This window comes from Triturus cristatus, chromosome 5_1 (assembly GCF_964204655.1).
Source record: "Triturus cristatus chromosome 5_1, aTriCri1.1, whole genome shotgun sequence".
Taxonomy (NCBI): Eukaryota; Metazoa; Chordata; class Amphibia; order Caudata; family Salamandridae; genus Triturus; species Triturus cristatus.
Window position 1 is genome coordinate 58,627,338 of NC_140587.1, and position 16,801 is coordinate 58,644,138.

Below are 16,801 nucleotides of genomic sequence, written 5' to 3' on the forward strand. Positions count from 1 at the left end.
AAAATCCATAATTCTCGAAAAAAAGCCATGGCCGCAGAATTGCATAATGCCAGTGGCCCTGCCTTGGGGTAAAATTGCAGCACCATATTTACCGAGAGTTGCTCGCTAATGATGACATCATTCATGTTCACCCAGACAAAACGCTATTTCTGCAGCGTGGTGCCAAGGCAATCTAAACATGAGGGCACCCTCCCGTGCATATTTATATGCGCAGGCAAGGGCCTATGGTTATATCCAATGGGATGTTATTTTTTCACAGGCATTAGGTGTAATAACTCGTGCAGATTTCTTTTTGCCTATTGTTTGACTCTGCTTTCAACTAGTGCAGGCATTCCATACAAAGCTAGGTCATTCCACTTAAGTCGATCTAGCCTCGTGTGGAATCTTAGGGCGTTTGCAGAGTTTACGCAACTTTACATCCACTTTGCATATATTAACAGGTGCTTGGTTCCAGGTGAGCTGAAGCAGTTTTGTGGAGTGTTTGTATCGACTTTTCAACAGCACACAAAACTTTTTTTCTGCAAAAGTTGATTGACACCGCCATTTGCACCACTTTGCACCCGTGCAAAGGGACCGAGCCTGGAGTAACGCAGAACTACTCACAGAGCTGTGGGACTCACACTGCAGGAAGGCAAACAGCGGAAGGTGACCTCTTTTACTAATATGCAGTGTGATTTCAGAGCCCCTCCCCGCCCCCTTCCAAAAATGTTTCCTCCATGAAAGTGTGTTGGGGCTGGAGACAGGGAACTGGGGCGACATTTAGAGGGAGCTGCGATCTGCGTCTGTCCCAGGTAAAGAATGCAGGCCCTGGTTTCTAATTATAAGATGTGTCATTCCTGTGAATAAAAACATGCTCGTTCATTAGGCAGGGCCAGGTGTTCACTTGCTTGTCTTATCAAGACCGCATTTGCATTTTATTACCTGCTCTTTTCTCACATGAAGTCACAACCCAGCGACATTCCCGGCATAGCTCTCGTGGCGACACCACCCTCAGGGCGTGAGCCATTCCCCAAGACCCCGTAATTTCCCTTTTAAATGGCTCCTCGAAATCGGCGCATTTTTCCAACCAGTCCCTTGTTTCGTTAAACTTGGTAAGAAAACATTAATGGTGAGGAAAGCTCTGTGGGTTGGTGCGTCTGCTGCTGAAATTGGAACCGGATTTTCGCTCATTTGACGGACAGGAGCATTAGAACGATCAGGTTGAGTAAATACAGCATATGTTGCTTATAGTGCTACGAAGCAACAACACTGCGCCGACAAGTGCAACTGAACAGTGGATATTTTCATAAACTCCTGGATTAGGAGGAAATAATGACCAGACCCAATAGTCCAAGATGAAACGAAGCAAAAGTGATAAGTGCCCGCCGAAATAAATGACGTTTACAGGATTTATACGCACTTTAAAGATGCTGCTTTGTTTTGTCTACATTATGGTACATGTTGCAGCTAAACACTGCAATACTTTAAAATATATTTTAAAATTATATATCGAATCACCGCGTTTAATTGTCTTCCGGAAATAAACATTCTGCTTTTAGAACCTCTCTGAGCTCCGTTGCAGGGCCCGCTCAATGCAAGGAGTCCTCCGTTGGAAAGGACGTGTTCTAGTTTGTTACTCCAGTTAAGAACACGACTGTCTCTCACATATATATGGTCGCTTCTACTAAAGGCTCCACTCACGCGGGTCCATCTCTGCTAGACTGTTCTTCCTCTCCCTGAGTGGTCAGCTCTCTGTAACCTGCCCTCGCTGACAATCATCCTTGCTGAAATGGAGTACGAAGGACAACCTCTGAGGGCAGCCTATTCAACGAGGCATCGCACGTGGCCTGGTGCAAACATGATATGTCTCCGAGCTGTGGACGTTCTGTGTCCAAAGACAATTGCTGGTGCATCCACCGCACAGCACCTGGAAACGACTTTCCACGACAAAGTGATGTAGGCGCCCTCCCACTAATGTTCGTCTTACTATTTGATTTTCCTGACATTAGTGGTGGACTCTCTGGGGTAGCCATGGCAATACTCAATAAACAAATATGACGTTGTTGTTGTATCATAGTGCTTCGAGGTTGTTGTGAGGGGTGTAGTAGCGCTATGCCGAGAGCCTCGGGCAATGTATCTGTTTTGCAGGTGCTTCGCAGAGATATAGTATTTTTTATTACAGTGAGGCCCCTTCGTGGCCTTCTTACTGCCTGGTGGGAGACTCCGGTTGCTGCAAACTCAGCGATGTCTTTAGTGGAGTTCTGATCTGAATAGCGCTTTGACTACCCGCCCAAGGAGGCGAGTGTAAATGCACCTATGTTGCTAGTTTACGGACTTTAACGTCTATCGGGGAAACCAAAGCGTCGAAAGCGACCTTCTGTGGCTTCAAAAGGTACAATACGCAAATAACACACCCGTGCCACACACGTTTGTGGCCGCTTTGATGTCCTCAGTGGCCGAGCGGCTCACTGAGGACATCAAAGCGGCCGAGAAAGTGATCAGACAGTGCTTTTCAGGCTGCCAAATGGTGCGCGCGCCCGGCGCACATGCACTGTATTTGGAGGCCTGAAAAGCACTAGTTTGCACTTCCAGGTCCCCCTTTTACAAAAGCTCTCGCGAGAGCAGCGCTAAAGCGCTGGCTCAGGCGAGACCTAAAAATCACCCAGAAAGAAACAGCACCTCCGGGTCAGAGTTCAAACAGTCTTAAATAAGCACTGGGCTCATACCTCAGTAAGCAGAATAGTACAATTGTAGGTTAGGACTTCACATAACACAAACATCATTCTCAGCAACACAAGCTGTGACCCACTGAGCTATCTACATGCAATACAAGTCCCAGACCGGCGTGTTTGCAGCACTCACACTGCCCCTCTATGGAGCATCGCGGCCAGAGGCGCAACTAGAGCCAAATTTCGGGGGCGGGGGGGGGGGGGGCTGAATCTTTAAGCAAAAGGCAGAGTGGAGCTGATTTGGGGGGGGGGGGGGTCTTTAAGCAATAGGCAGAGTGGAGCTGCAGGGGCTCTTAGAAGGGGTGAAACAACAGCATGGCCTCATTAACATGCAAATCAAATGGTCTTTTAAAGACCTGTGAAGTACTCGGGTGCGGCTGTGTGTGTGCCCGGGAAGCTGTCTCATCCCGGGCTGCCACACACGAGGGGGGCGGGGGGGGAAGGGGGTGGGGGCTGAAGCCCTTAGAGTCCAATGGGTGTTGCGCTCCTGATCGTGGCACTGCACGTCTCTGCAGCAGGTGCATTAACCAGCGGGGCTACCTTGCTGCTGTGGTACGGTAGAACTGGTGAGTACACGCAGATCTCTGCAGCAGCCAGCATAGCATAGGTTTAATTGTCGTGCCTTTTGCCCAGTTCGGTTATTCCCAGCAGATTTACATCACATGTGTCCGCGCAGTCGGTTTCTTTGGGGCAGAGATGCTTTATTTTAATGTATATGTTGGGTAGGAGACTGGCTCGTCATAGCCCGAGGGCCCCCTTGCTTTCTATCGGCACCCCCTTATTCTGAGCCCCCATAACTTGGGTAACTTTCGGCAGTGGGTGAAGGAGTTTTTGAAGCAGTGTTCTCCCCCCTCGCCCGCACCCACGCCGTGTCCTCCCCTCCCCCCTACTCGCCCGCACCCACGCAGTGTCCTCCCCCCATCGCCCGCACCTACCTGCCCAGTGCAGTCCGGGGTATTATCCGCTCCGGGTCCCCTCGTGGCCACCCTGGGTCTGTCACCGCACCGCACAGCCTGCCCGCTCTCTTCTCTCTACTGCCACCTCAAACACCCTTTCATCTCTCTCCGGTTCCTAGCAACCAGCCATTTCTGGGAAATCGCTGCTTGTGCTGCGGAGGAGGGGGAAGCCTGCGCAAGCCCACCCTAGACCACATGAGCGGATGTCCGAAAGTGAAAGTGCTGGGCCAGGAGAATCTAGCACCCCTGTCAACGCCCCCCCCCCCCCCCCAGCGTGACTCAGCCGGGCTGCTGCTGCAGCTCGAGCTGCTGTTTCTGGCATCTTATCTCCGACAGACACACGTTTTTCACAGGTCTTCAAAAGAGCATCTACATTCCTTTGGCAATGGTTAAGGAGGTTTTGTTACTGATTCCAGTATCCCATGTGTCCTCACTCTGCCTATTCGCTATTTATTACTTTTTATTTCATTTCTACTGCCACCGTGGGGGAATGCATGTAGTGAAAAGGCATCTCACAAGTAGGAAACATACATTCCACCCAAAACAAAAATATATATACCGCCCATTTGTTTTTGTTTACAGTCTCCAAGGGAACATTTGGTTAAGAATATATTGTTACTTAATTTTCATTTTTGTTGTAATTTAGTGGTTAATGTTGGTTTGCCAGAGCTATGACATACTGCTTTGTTGGAATCTTTTAAACCTGAACAACTATTTTCCTACGGGGGCATACATTTTTCAGGGTTGAATACAATTCTATCTGTTTTACAAATGTACACGCTGTTGTTGCACTTGCAAACTGTGACCATTACTGCGTAGCCACAAAGTCAGTGGTCAGCTATGAAGCGCCTGTCCTTCCACATGCACACTGCTGCCACATTGTACGATGGTGTCCAGTTTAACCACGGTAAGGGCATTCTCTCTGGGATTTACAGCTTTAGAGTTCATGCTCTGACCAATGAACCTCTGGCAATACCCCAATCATTTGAAATGGTGTAGGATAACTCATTGGTCTCAAAGTTTGGAATCTGGGGGCTGAGAAACTTGACAGCTTCTGCAATTATATGAGAAAAAATCTGAATAAGTTCTCTCATTGTTGATCTCAGTTAAGGTTAGTTATTTTTTAACTTCAGTCACACTTTGTTGTTGGTAATTGCCCAGAAGTGACCACAAGCATGTGTGAGCACTGTTAAAAAGTTCTACAAAACCAGAAAATATTTTGTGCAGCTGGCATAGACATGTGGTACATTCTTCATTGAAACGAGTTTGATTACTTTCAGTTATGTGCAGCACGTTTTATGTAGCTGATATCTGTTGCCAGCAAGGCTTGCATGTTGTAAATTCAAAGTGGAAACTTTATAGATCAAAGGTTTCCTAGGCTGCAGTTGGGCAGATGTGAACCTGAATCAATGTTTAGGTCTCGCCTACGCAGCGCGCATGCGCTACTTAGGAGGTAGACCTAATGCCATTGGCACAGCTTTGGGGGCAAAAACGTGCAAGCGTTGCATTGCTTGCAATGGCAACACGTGCACCTCTGGCGATTTCCTTGCGGGAGCGCACGGCGCCATATGGTGACACCATATGGTCGCACGCTCCCGCAAGGGAATCACGCAGGCCCCCTCCCCTGCTGCTGCCCGAGGCGCGCGCTTGTCTATCTTACTTTCTGTTCAGGAGCCTTTTTTTTTAGATTCGAATGAGCGTTTTCCTGGCTCAGCGCGGCACCCGTGAGGTTGCATTACTCCAGGCACACAAAGCGCAGCTTAGTAGCAACACAGCAAACTTTGCTAACAACAGCTGAGTTTGTATTTTTTTCAGTGTCATCGATTTCCGAGTGGGTAAGTGCAGGGTTAGTCCAGGGTGGGTAGCTGCCTGCTATTTACCCACCTTTATACGTGCCTATGCACTCTAGCCAGATAACAGCTGCCAGTGGGGGACCAGAAAGGCAGGGCTCATGCTGCACCTCCTCCAAGATTTCCAGTCATGTGGTTTTCGCTGCAACAGAAAACTCATTGGTGCGAGGGAGGGAAAATGTTCGCTTGGCATCACAGGCTGCCATGCAGGGTGAGGGGGAGCAGTTTCGTAAAATTCATGTTTTGGCTTCACCCTGCCCACAGGTTAATGCAAGCTGAATGAATTACGTTCTGTGCCGGTAGATGGCTGTGGAGTGTCTGGTGAGATCTTGTGAGCCCTTAATACTAAACCTAACCTACAAACACGGCTGTAGGTGCGAGAGTTAAAAGTCTGCATACTTTTCTTCGCTTCAGAACTTTTCACTTGGGTTGCTCACTCAATTAATTGTGGCACAGCTTGAAATCGGCTGCAGTGTAGGATAATTGCTCTATATGCCAGCTCATATCTAAAGCACAGTGCATGCATTTCAGGAATTCTAGTTCTTTGCCAGCATTTCAACATTAAAGTCATCTTCCAAATGATTTCAGCATTTGTTGCTCCTGTTTGCACCCTTGCCTTTCCCCGTCACACATCAGATGCACAGATCCCTAGAAGTGCCATATGTAGATGCTTCTACCCTCATATTCCCTTGCAGTTCTTAAACAAGTTTAGTTTTTTAGGTCTCGCTGAGTCCGCGCATGCGCTGCTCTGCGAGATATTTTGTAGGTGGGTGACCCCACGCTATGGCTGGCCTAGCGCTTGCGTTCACGCGAGCGTGCACATGCTCAGCCGCCATATGTCTTTCACGGGTCATTATCGCGGCCCCCGCGCTTTACTTTTAATGTTAAAAGTAAAGCGTGGGTGCGGCGATTATAGCAAAAGATCTATTTTTTTTTACTTTTGCTATAATCGCGGCACCCGCGCTTCACTTTTAATGTTAAAAGTAAAGTGCGAGTGCCGCGATTATAGCAAAAGATCTATTTTTTTTTACTTTTGCTATAATCGCTGTACCCGCGCTTTACTTTTAACATTAAAAGTAAAGCGCGGGTGCCGCGATTATAGCAAAAGTAAAAAATTAGATCTTTTGCTATAATCGCGGCACTCGCACTTTACTTTTAACATTAAAAGTGAAGCGCGGGTGCCGCGATTATAGCAAAAGTAAAGAAATAGAAAAAAACATCTATTTCTTTACTTTTGCTATAATCACTGCACCTGCGCTTCACGTTTAATGTTAAAAGTGAAGCGCGGGTGCCGCGATTATAGCAAAAGTAAAGAAGTAGATGTTTTTTTTCTATTTCTTTACTTTTGCTATAATCGCTGCACCCGCGCTATACGTGCCGTGATTATAGCAAAAGTAAACATACTTATAAGGTCCCAAAAGCGAGACCTATTGGCTATGCCAATGCTTGTGTTGTAGTTTACCACAGTGGTGACCATCTATAATTGATGTTTGAACTCCTGTTCAGGTTTGCTGTTTTCTAGTGCAGGGGCCACAGCGTCTGGAGCTGGAAAGAGTGCCTGTAACAGGTGGGAGACCAGGAGACTATTTCTATGGCACACAGCAATTAGAGTGAAGGATTTTGCTGATTCAATACAGGCAGTGTATGGAGGGGATTGCCGGCGAAAGGAGTGCAAGTTCAGCAGTCTACGTACAAGGTTGTATGCAGTCTCCCCGAATGTGGCACCGAGAGAAGAGAAGGTCCCACCCCCCACCTCACATAGCGAATGGAGGAAAGGATGGCAAACCGAACGGAACACAGGTGAGTAGGGTATGGTCAAGAGAGAGGGCAGAAGGAGGACTCTATTGGGGCTGGACAGTAGGAAAGATGCTGTAAATGAGCCCTTTGATTCCCCCTACTGACTTCGATTGCCAGGTTGAGAGAGCCCCTGACATAGGGATTGGAGGTCACATTTGAAGCTGCTTTCATAAGATATACAAGTTTAGTCATTTCCTTAGGGCAAGAATGCAGCGCTCCCCATTCCTACCCGCTGGTACTAAAAGCACTGTTCACATTTTGTTTGTAGTCAAATGTGATTGTTACTGTGTATTAAGCCTGCTAACATTTTAATAAAATAAGACTGTTGGACTTGGCCCTTTTTCCCCGAAATTTTTCACTTTTCTGGGAAATCGCATGAAGTGTAAATGCAAGATTGAAAGCTGTGTGATAATGTACGCAGACTGAGTATCCCCATTTTAAACATGTAACTTAAAATGGATGCCATAGCTGTGTGGTTGTGCCGTCTGAATGAGCTGGGTTAACAGTCTATCGTTATTTCCCAGCAACCCCAGCTTTTGGAGGGAAGCCTGGCACCCAGGGTGCTCTACCCCTCCCCCTAGGGCAGTTAGAGCCAGTCTCCCCAGACGCTTCTAGAAGCTTCTGGCACTGTCTGGAAGGTGGGGTGAGGGGCGTATAAAGGGCGGAGCTGGGCTGCCATGTGCTCAGTCAGAGGGTGGACCTGAGCGAGAGGGGACCTGCTGCCAGGGGTTACCGCCACATGGGCCTGTGTGCTGGGCCCTGAGCCTATCTACCCCCCTCTACTGTCCACAGGGCGAGGGAAAGCTATAGTTGGGGCAACGCAGACGTGGAGAGACCTACGCAGGAGTTTTAGGCGGTAGGGCTTAGTCAGGGACCTATGCCGCTGAAAGTGACAGGGCTTAGGTGCTGCCTTTTAAGTGAGTGAGGGATCCTGAACTAACCCACTGACCTGGCCCAGCGAGAGGAGAACCCAGGGACGATGGGCAGAGACTAATTAGTCCGCCTTCAGCCACCAACTCAGCTTCCCCCCCCCTTGAGAAACCCTCCACCCAGTGCGCAGGAACCAGCAAGCGCCTCGTGGGACCCTGACTGTAGTCCCTGCGGAGAGAGAGCGCTATTTACAAGCGGCCTGTGGAAGGAGAGGGCTATATCCGGTGAGCGCTACAATCCTAAGTGACTGTGCCCTGCTGGTGAGTGTGGGAATCCCAGCTGCCTGCTACTTAGCGCCTGGGCAGCGCTATATCCACGGCTCCCATAGCGTTGGGAGGAGAGGAGAACTGGTTTATTCGAAAACCCTGCGTTATCGCGGTCCTTTTGCGGACTTGAGAACAGCGGGAGCCCACCCCGAGTTTCTGCCGCCTGGGTACTGTGTCCTGACAGCGGGTGCCCACCCCGTGTAATGGCAGCGTTCGGCATACTGCTCTAACTATGCGGGAGCCCACCCCGTGTATTGCCGCCCTTTTGGCCGTTTAGATCCGGCGGGAGCCTACCCCGCGATTCTGATGCCCAACGCGGGTGCCTACCCCGCAAGTGTCTTCAGCCGAAGGCGGGAGCCTACCCCGCACTTCAAAACTGCCCCGGAATCACCGCCGCAACCCGGGTTGCAGAGAAGAGCAGGGCCGCCGCGCTGCCTGCGACGACCCGGAAGAAGTCGGGACCTCGCCCGAGCAGGCCGGAAGTGGGCGGGGGACTCCCCGCGAGCAGGGGAGATCCCTGAGAAGGACCAGGATCTTCGGTAAAGTCCTGGGTCCCAGGAGGGGGCCCGGGTGAAGTCCGGCGAGGCGCTGTGGCTGCCGACGGGGCTCTCCTGCGCTGAAGAGAGCCCCGCGTTCTTAGCAGAGAGGCGGAAGGTTAGGGGCCCGAGGTGTATTTTCGGTGCCTGCCCCCCACCGCCCGGGATTTCTGCTGCACCCCAGTCAGGAGCCTCGTGTCCGCCCTATTGAAGCCCCGGGTCCCAGGAGGGGGCCCGGGTGAAGACGTCAGGAGCCACCCCGTCTGTGCTCGGTGAGTGAGGGGCTCCGTGTGGGACTGGTGGTGGAGGAGGGGGCAACAGGGCACGTTGTCGGTGCCCGCCCCCGGCAGTCCCTTTAAGAGGGCCAGCGTAGGTGTACTGCTAGTCTTCCCAGCTGCCCCCGTGGCAGAGGGCAGCTGTTGTGAGCGGCTGCATATGTTGGGAGTCCACGTGCTCCCCCCCAGCACGGACCGGGACGGAGTCCAAGTACCCTCCGCAACTGCCCCGCCGGAGAGTGGGCAGTGGCAGCATTTGTGGAGCGCCTAAGGAACAGGATAGACTAGGGGCTGAAGGATCACCACAGCAACCCCGATTAGGAACACTGGGTAACCCCACCTGAGGGGAGGTTATACCTCTGCGTGACTGTTAATGCTCCAAGGAAGGCCATGGGTAATGTCCGGCTGGTATGCCATGTTGACCGCTGTACTGAATTGCATATTTGAAGCGCTATGTCAAATGCCATGTTGAACGCTGTACTGAATTGCATATTTGAAGCGCTATGTCAAATGCCATGTTGCACGCTGTACTGAATTGCATATATGCAGCGCTATGTCAAATGCCATGTTGAACGCTGTACTGAATTGCATATTTGAAGCGCTATGTCAAATGCCATGTTGAGCGCTGTACTGAATTGCATATTTGGAGCGCTATGTCAAATGCCATGTTTTAAAGCGCCATTGCCTTGCTATGTGCAGCGCTATGTCAAATGCCATGTTTTAAAGCGCTATTGCCTTGCTATGTGCAGCGCTATGTCCAATGCCATGTTTTAAAGCGCTATTGCCTTGCTATGTGCAGCGCTATGTTAAAAGGCTCTATGTGACGCGCTATTGATTTGCTATGTGCAGTGCTATGTTTAGATGCCAGGTTTTGATGTGAATGAACTGCCTACTTTGATTCCTGCATCAGGGGACCTTCAGGTTGTTAAGGGCTATGGTCAGGTCATGATGTTTTTATTACAGGTGGTCCGGACTAACGCCTAAGGTTATGCCCCGAGTTGACTTTATTGCAGGATTGAGGCTGAGGGACTGTATCTTTATTCCTCACATACCTTGGTTATATTTGGAGGTCGCAATAGTTCCGGCAGGGGCCCGATTGGCCCTGCCCTGTATATAATTCCGCCCTGTACCTTTTGACCCAGCGCCAGTTGGCGCCGTGTAGAGATTACCAAACATACTGTGTTTTGACAATACAAAAGTTATTTTCACACAAACTTGTGTAGCGTCTCTTTTTGTAGTGTGCCTTGTGTGTCGCCTGTGTGTACTGCGTGGATGCTTTGCACATTTCCTCCAGAGTTTGGCCCACCCGCTCTGCACCACGCTACCCGTTTCCAACAAAGACCCACAATTTTGGTGTCTCTAAAGTGAAGATCTGTTTTGTGTTGTGCTGTTGGTAATGATGACCGTTACAACACACATTGTCCATGAAGATGATGTACAGGCATCCCAATCTCTGATGAGCGATTACAAGATCCCTAGTAAATGTACATTTTCAGAAGTAAGGAAGGAGCACCTTCTAGGACGATTCATACTGTGCTTTCCAATTGAAACACAGGAATTGTGTTCTGCAGCATTTCCAGACAGCCAATGGTGCAACCCGTATGCTAGAGGATGCTTGAAGCCAATAAACAATAAAGGCAGTGTGGCACTCAGCATGACAACATCTGGGTGGAGGATTATGTGGATCCGATGCAGTTTTGCTGACGATGTGCTGAGATGGAAGAGGAAATCAAGTGATGGAATTCCAGGCGGGTTCCCCCTTTTAGAGGTGCATGTCACCCCTGTGAAGGTAATCCTCAAAATTGTCTTGGGATGCTGAGACCCTGGACATGGATGACTTATGAGTATGTAGCTTATGTATGTCAAGTAGGATGTGTGTGGAGTTTAAATGCTACATGAGGCTATAGTCACTCAGGAATCCATTTTGATTTCCTGTACTGGCAAAGTGCATAAGGTGTGAGAGAGCCCAGGCACCATTATGAATTGCAGGGTTCCTCCAATGCATTACTGATGTCCTTTGTGTTGGACCAGACTCTAAGCATTGGAATGAAGGAGACTAAGGTCCTTTTGTAAAGATGGGAAACTCTTTGCCCCCCTCCAGCTCCATTCTTCCCTGACCTTGTTACTCACATCAAATTGAGGAAAAATGAATAGCGCAACCTCTCAATCTTTTGTGCCTTCGTTTTGGATCTCGTCTGACAGGAAACCTCCCGGATAATAAACCTCCCTGATAAGAAACACCCAACATAACCCTGCCGTCCTGCTGGCACTGAAACAAAGGCTATGGATGTAAGGAATACATCAAAGACAGGAACTGTCTGAAACAGGTCACAGAGCTGAGTTTGCCTGCTGACTTGCTATATGTATGGGACAGAAACCACTCGCCAATGTGCCAGGCTTTCTCTGGAACAAGAGTCCGAGGTCCCTCACCAGGGGAGAACGAGAAACTCTTCTGTGCTCCACGGTATGGAGTCTCTGACTGACAAATCTACTTTGCCAGGAGCTGGGAACAGACTTGAAAGTTCTGCAACCTGCTAGGCGAACAACTGCATTGAGCCTACTTTGGAGGAAAGAGCTGAATGAGTCTTAAGGAGAGGTGCTGTAGGTGCCCTTGTATAAATGAGAAGCTATCCAGAAAAGGAAGACTGCAAGGACCGTAGGCTGGAAGAACTGTCAGCTGCAGTGGCGGCCAGTACGTTTTGGAGTGAGGGGGTGGACGGAACACACACACGCACACATACACATACACATAACACTCACAATCATGTATTCACACATGCATGCACAAACACATTCATTCACAACACTCTTTCCCAAACATTCATACACGCACCAAACAATAATGTAAAAAGAAAACAAAACACACACTTCCCTGCAGCCAGCTCTGCCTCGGTGGTTCCCGAAGGCCTGGTACTGCTGCCTTCCCTCATTGGCTGACCTAAGGTCAGCCAATGAGGGAAGGCAGCAGTCCCACCATCATCACAGAGTGAGGTGTGGTCAGTGAGACTACTGACCCCACCCTACTCTGTGATGAAGTGTCACTGATTGACACTTGACCCTGGGCGCTTCAGGGCTTAAAACTGAAGCGCCCAGGTGCAAGGCAATCATTGACGCTCCCCCCCTCATCACTGAGGAGAGGGCCTCAGGGACCTTTGCTGAGCTGAGGACGTCACGCCCACAGAAGCTGTGCCTTCCTCAGCCCAGCAAAGTTCAGTTCAGGCAGCCAGGAGCCAGCGCTAAATGCGCATGTCTGGCTCCTGGCTGCCTGAACTGAAAGTGAACAGTGTCTGTCAGGCTGACCTTTGTTCAGCCTGAGGACACTGTCTGTACGGGGCAAAAGGTGGAGGGGCTTGGCCTCTCTGCCCAAATGGACCGACCGCGCCTGGTCAGCAGCATGCTGCAGTCCAGGGAAACATCAGCACTACCAGGCTGTGTGGTGAGGTTTTGAGAACTGGTGCCCCTGTGATGTGCCCAGAAGAAAGAGTGTTTGTGACGGATAAGCACTCACAAAAAATGTCATCATGTGATTCCCCACCCCTCTCCCCCCTTCAAAAAATTCAATGTACCTGGAGCTGTAATTGGATCTATGTAGCACGTACTACCCCTGACGAGGCATTGAGCGCTTTACGGCGAGTAGAATGCTATTCCAAAACCCAAGGATAGTGGTTATTGTTAGTTATTGTGATTAGTAATGTGCTCACAAGAAATAGTGCATGCATTTACTCCATTAATTTTGTTATATATTAATACCAGGGTGGTGTGCTAATTAGAGGGGGCGATGTGGCTTCAGGTGAATGTTTGGTGAGATAGATAGGCTGGTAGAGATTAGTTAATGTTAGATTACAGGGATCGGGATTTAAAGAGGAGAGGTTGTGATCGATGAAATGAGGTATCAGCCAATTGCAGAATGACAATAAGAAGAATTAAGGCAGATGGGCATAAGACAAAGGAGGCTATTCTCAGAAATAGAAGGTATCCAGAGGATGGAAAGCAAGAAGAGCATGATTTATACCCTGTTTTATCACCTAATCCCATCCAAGTGTATGTTGTGTGTGACTATTGTAGTATTTCCAGTATGCGTCTATGCGAAGCAGTGATGAAGGCCTATGTGTTTGTGGGCGTAGGAAGTGTGGTGGATGAAGGGGATATATCCCCCCCAGAGTTTGGAGTGCGGGGTACATGGGGGACAAGAGTGGGGGATGAGGGGAAAAAGGAAATTCCCCTCTCTCTTCTGTGATTAACAGGGCCATTAGCGCATAAAATTGCTATGCATAATGGTCCTGCACTTGCCCTGTGACTTGCCTCCAGTTACCTGTGATCAGGCTGCACGCTTGACAGGGCAAAAAGGAATTTAGCCCCCCTGCCCCACCCCCCTGCCCCTTCCTTCTCTGTCGTGTGTCTCAGCTCGAGCTGCTGTTTCTGGCATCTTATCTCCGACAGACACAAGTTTTTCACAGGTCTTCAAAAGAGCATCTACATTCCTTTGGCAATGGTTAAGGAAGTTTTGTTGACTGATTCCAGTATCCCATGTGTCCTCACTCTGCCTATTCGCTATTTATTACTTATTATTTTATTTCTACTGCCACAGTGGGGGAATGCATGTAGTGAAAAGGCATCTCACAAGTAGGAAACATACATTTCCCCCCCCCAAAAAATATACCGCCCATTTGTTTTTGTTTACACAGTGTTAGAAATGGGGGTCTCTGGTTGGCAGTGGAGGGCCACTGTCCAAGCAAGGACCCTTCTTTCTAAGTCAGAGTGAAGCGCTGCACCCCCTTGACAACCCCTGCTCCACCCTGTGGTAACATAGCACGAGCAGTTAGGCTAATCTCAGAGGCAGTGTGTAAAGCGTTGATAATCATACACAGTAAATACAGTGAGGAACACTACAAAGGGACGCAACAAAGGTAGTTATCAAAGAAAATAGTTATATGTATAGAGACTTATCACAAGACCAAATAACGAGGAAATCGCAATACTGTACAAAAATAGTTCTCTCTGGATGCTGCAAAAATAGTTCCATTGGGTAAGGTAAAGTTCAGTTCAGGACAGTGGTCTCTGCGACCCCTCTTACTCACAGTCCTGAGATGTTGGCAAATAATCCACAAGAAATGTCGCTCCGGCGGGTTAGCGATGTTTTTCCTCATGCTCTGGTCACGGCCGCTCGCTAACGGGGGTTAGCGACGATTTTCCGGACGCTCAGCAGCTGTAGCGATGATTTTCAGGCCGCAAGCATGCGGGCCGATGATCAGGCCAGCGAGCCCTCAGCGGCAGCGATGCGACGATTTTCCGGACGCTCAGCAGCTGTAGCGATGATTTTCGGGCCGCAAACGTGCGGTGCGATGATCAGGCTCAGCGGCAGCGATGCGATGATTTTCTTTACGCTCTGTAGGTGTAGCGATGATTTTCGGGCCGCAAACGTATGGGGCGATGATCAGGCCAGCGAGCCTTCAGCGGCAGCGATGCGATGATTTTCTTTACGCTCTGTAGGTGTAGCGATGATTTTCTTCACGCTCCTCGGCTGCGGCGGCTCGCTAACTGGCCTTTGCGACGAAAATTAACTCTACTGGTCCTGAGACTTCAGTCAGGGGGCTAGTTCTCTCTCTAGCCCTTGGGTGATTGCAGGGTCAAGATTAAAAAGTTCTCTTACAGCTCCTTTTCCCTCCTTTTTCCAGTCCAATGAAAACTACTGCAGGCCAATCCAGGGAACAGCACACAACACCAGGACAGTCCTCTCCTGCAGCTTTCTTCAGTTCCACAGACAGAGGTTGGTCTTGAGATCCAGGGGCAATACAAATTGTAGGGGTTTCAGCACAGATATTTATACCCCAAAAGTCTTTGTCCTAAAGAGTCACAAGTCACTGAACCCAGCCAGAGCCAGTTCTGCTCAGTCCTGGAGCACTTTGTTTACCAGGCTGCTTCTTTCCTTTCAGGGTGCAGGGCAGAGACATCAGACGCACCATAGGAGGAGGAGCCAGCATTGTGCAGGGAAGGCACAGCCCTATTCAGGTCCCAGGTGCAACTCCTCCCACCCATCTAGATGCAGATCTCTCCATTCACCACTGGGGCACCTCACCCTGTCTCCTGGAATTCCCCAGCCCTGTCACTCCAAACCCAGACAGCCAATACACATAACAGCAGTGCACACTGGAAGGCTTAGGCAATAAAATACCTACTTTCTAAAAGTGGTATTTTCAAACACAAAATATAAAAATAACCTTTACTAAAAGATGTATTTTAATATTCTGAGCTCAGGCATACTAAACTCGTTTTTCTTCCATGTTCCAGGGGTCAGTTAGGACTATAGAGTGTAATAGTCAAACTGCCCATTCTGGCCTATGGAGAGCAGGTAGCCTTACAGTAGTGAAAAATGAAATTGAGTGTAATTCACTACCAGGACATGCTACACACATCAGAGCATGTCCTACCTTACACATACCATGCACCCTACCATAGGGGTGGCTTACATGATGCCAAGGGAAGGTTCAGGGGCTGGGAAGTGGGTGCACTTCACAGCCAAGATGGCAGTTCTAGACTGCACACAGACACTGCAGTGGCAGGTCTGAGATACACTTTACAAGCTGCTTCTGTGGGTGGCGCAAACCAGTGCTGCAGGCCCACCAGCAGCATTTGGTTTACCAGCCCTGGGCACACACAGGCCACGCTACTAGGGACTAACAGGTAAACCAAATAAGCCAATCATGGATAGTCCAATTCACATATCATATTTACAAACGGAGAGCATATGCACTTTAGCACTGATCAGCAGTGGTAAAGTGCCCAGAGTCATAAAATCAACACAAACAGGTCAGAAAAAATTCAGGAGGAAGGCAAAAAGTTTAGGGATGACCCTGCAAAAAGGGCCATTTCCAACACAACCCCCTTCCAGCCAACACGCAGGGGAGACCAATCACTACCTTGGTGGGCTTCCCTGCTTGTGTGGTAGTGCCCCCTCCCTTGTGTGGTGGTGCCCCCTCCCTTGTGTGGTAGGCCCCCTCCCTTGTGTGGTGGTGCCCCCCTCCTTGTGTGGTGGTGCCCCCCTCCCTTGTGTGGTACTGCCCCCTCCCTTGTCTGGTGATGCCCCTTCCTTGGTGTGATGTTGCCCCCTCCATGGTGTGGTGATGCCCCCTCCCTGGTGTGGGGGTGCCCACTTCCAGGTGTGGTAGTGCCCCCCTTCCTTGTGTGGCAGTGCCCCCCTTGTGTGGTGGTGACCTCTCCCTTGTGCCCTGGTGCCCCCATCCTCCTCCCTTGCAGTCAGGTGTCAGATGGGTCCCTGGTGTTCAGGGGGTTCTGTTAGGATCCTGGTCCTGAGACATGTCTGGTTGTGGTTTTATACCCTGGTAAGTGTTCTGTGACTCCACCCCCTACTGGCTCCTCAATAAATATACCTCCGCCAGACCGTGTAGTGGGTGCGTCCAGTGGTGTACCGAACAGACAAGGGCAGTTTCATAAAGTGGGGTCATTTGTTGTGTCGATAGCGGCC

The 16,801-nt window shown here is 49.7% G+C and overlaps 1 protein-coding gene across 2 annotated transcripts in view; it reads right to left on the reverse strand.

Moving 5' to 3' along the window:
- LOC146830170 (uncharacterized) overlaps positions 1-3,981 on the reverse strand; it is a 356,937-nt gene extending 352,956 nt beyond the window's left edge. The window contains exon 1 of one of the 2 annotated variants that reach the window (XM_085604414.1): positions 3,644-3,981. The gene's annotated coding sequence lies outside the window, so the exon portion shown is untranslated. The remainder of the gene's footprint in view (positions 1-3,643) is intronic. The other variant, XM_085604413.1, reaches the window with a different exon arrangement.
- Positions 3,982-16,801: the final 12,820 nt, after the last annotated feature.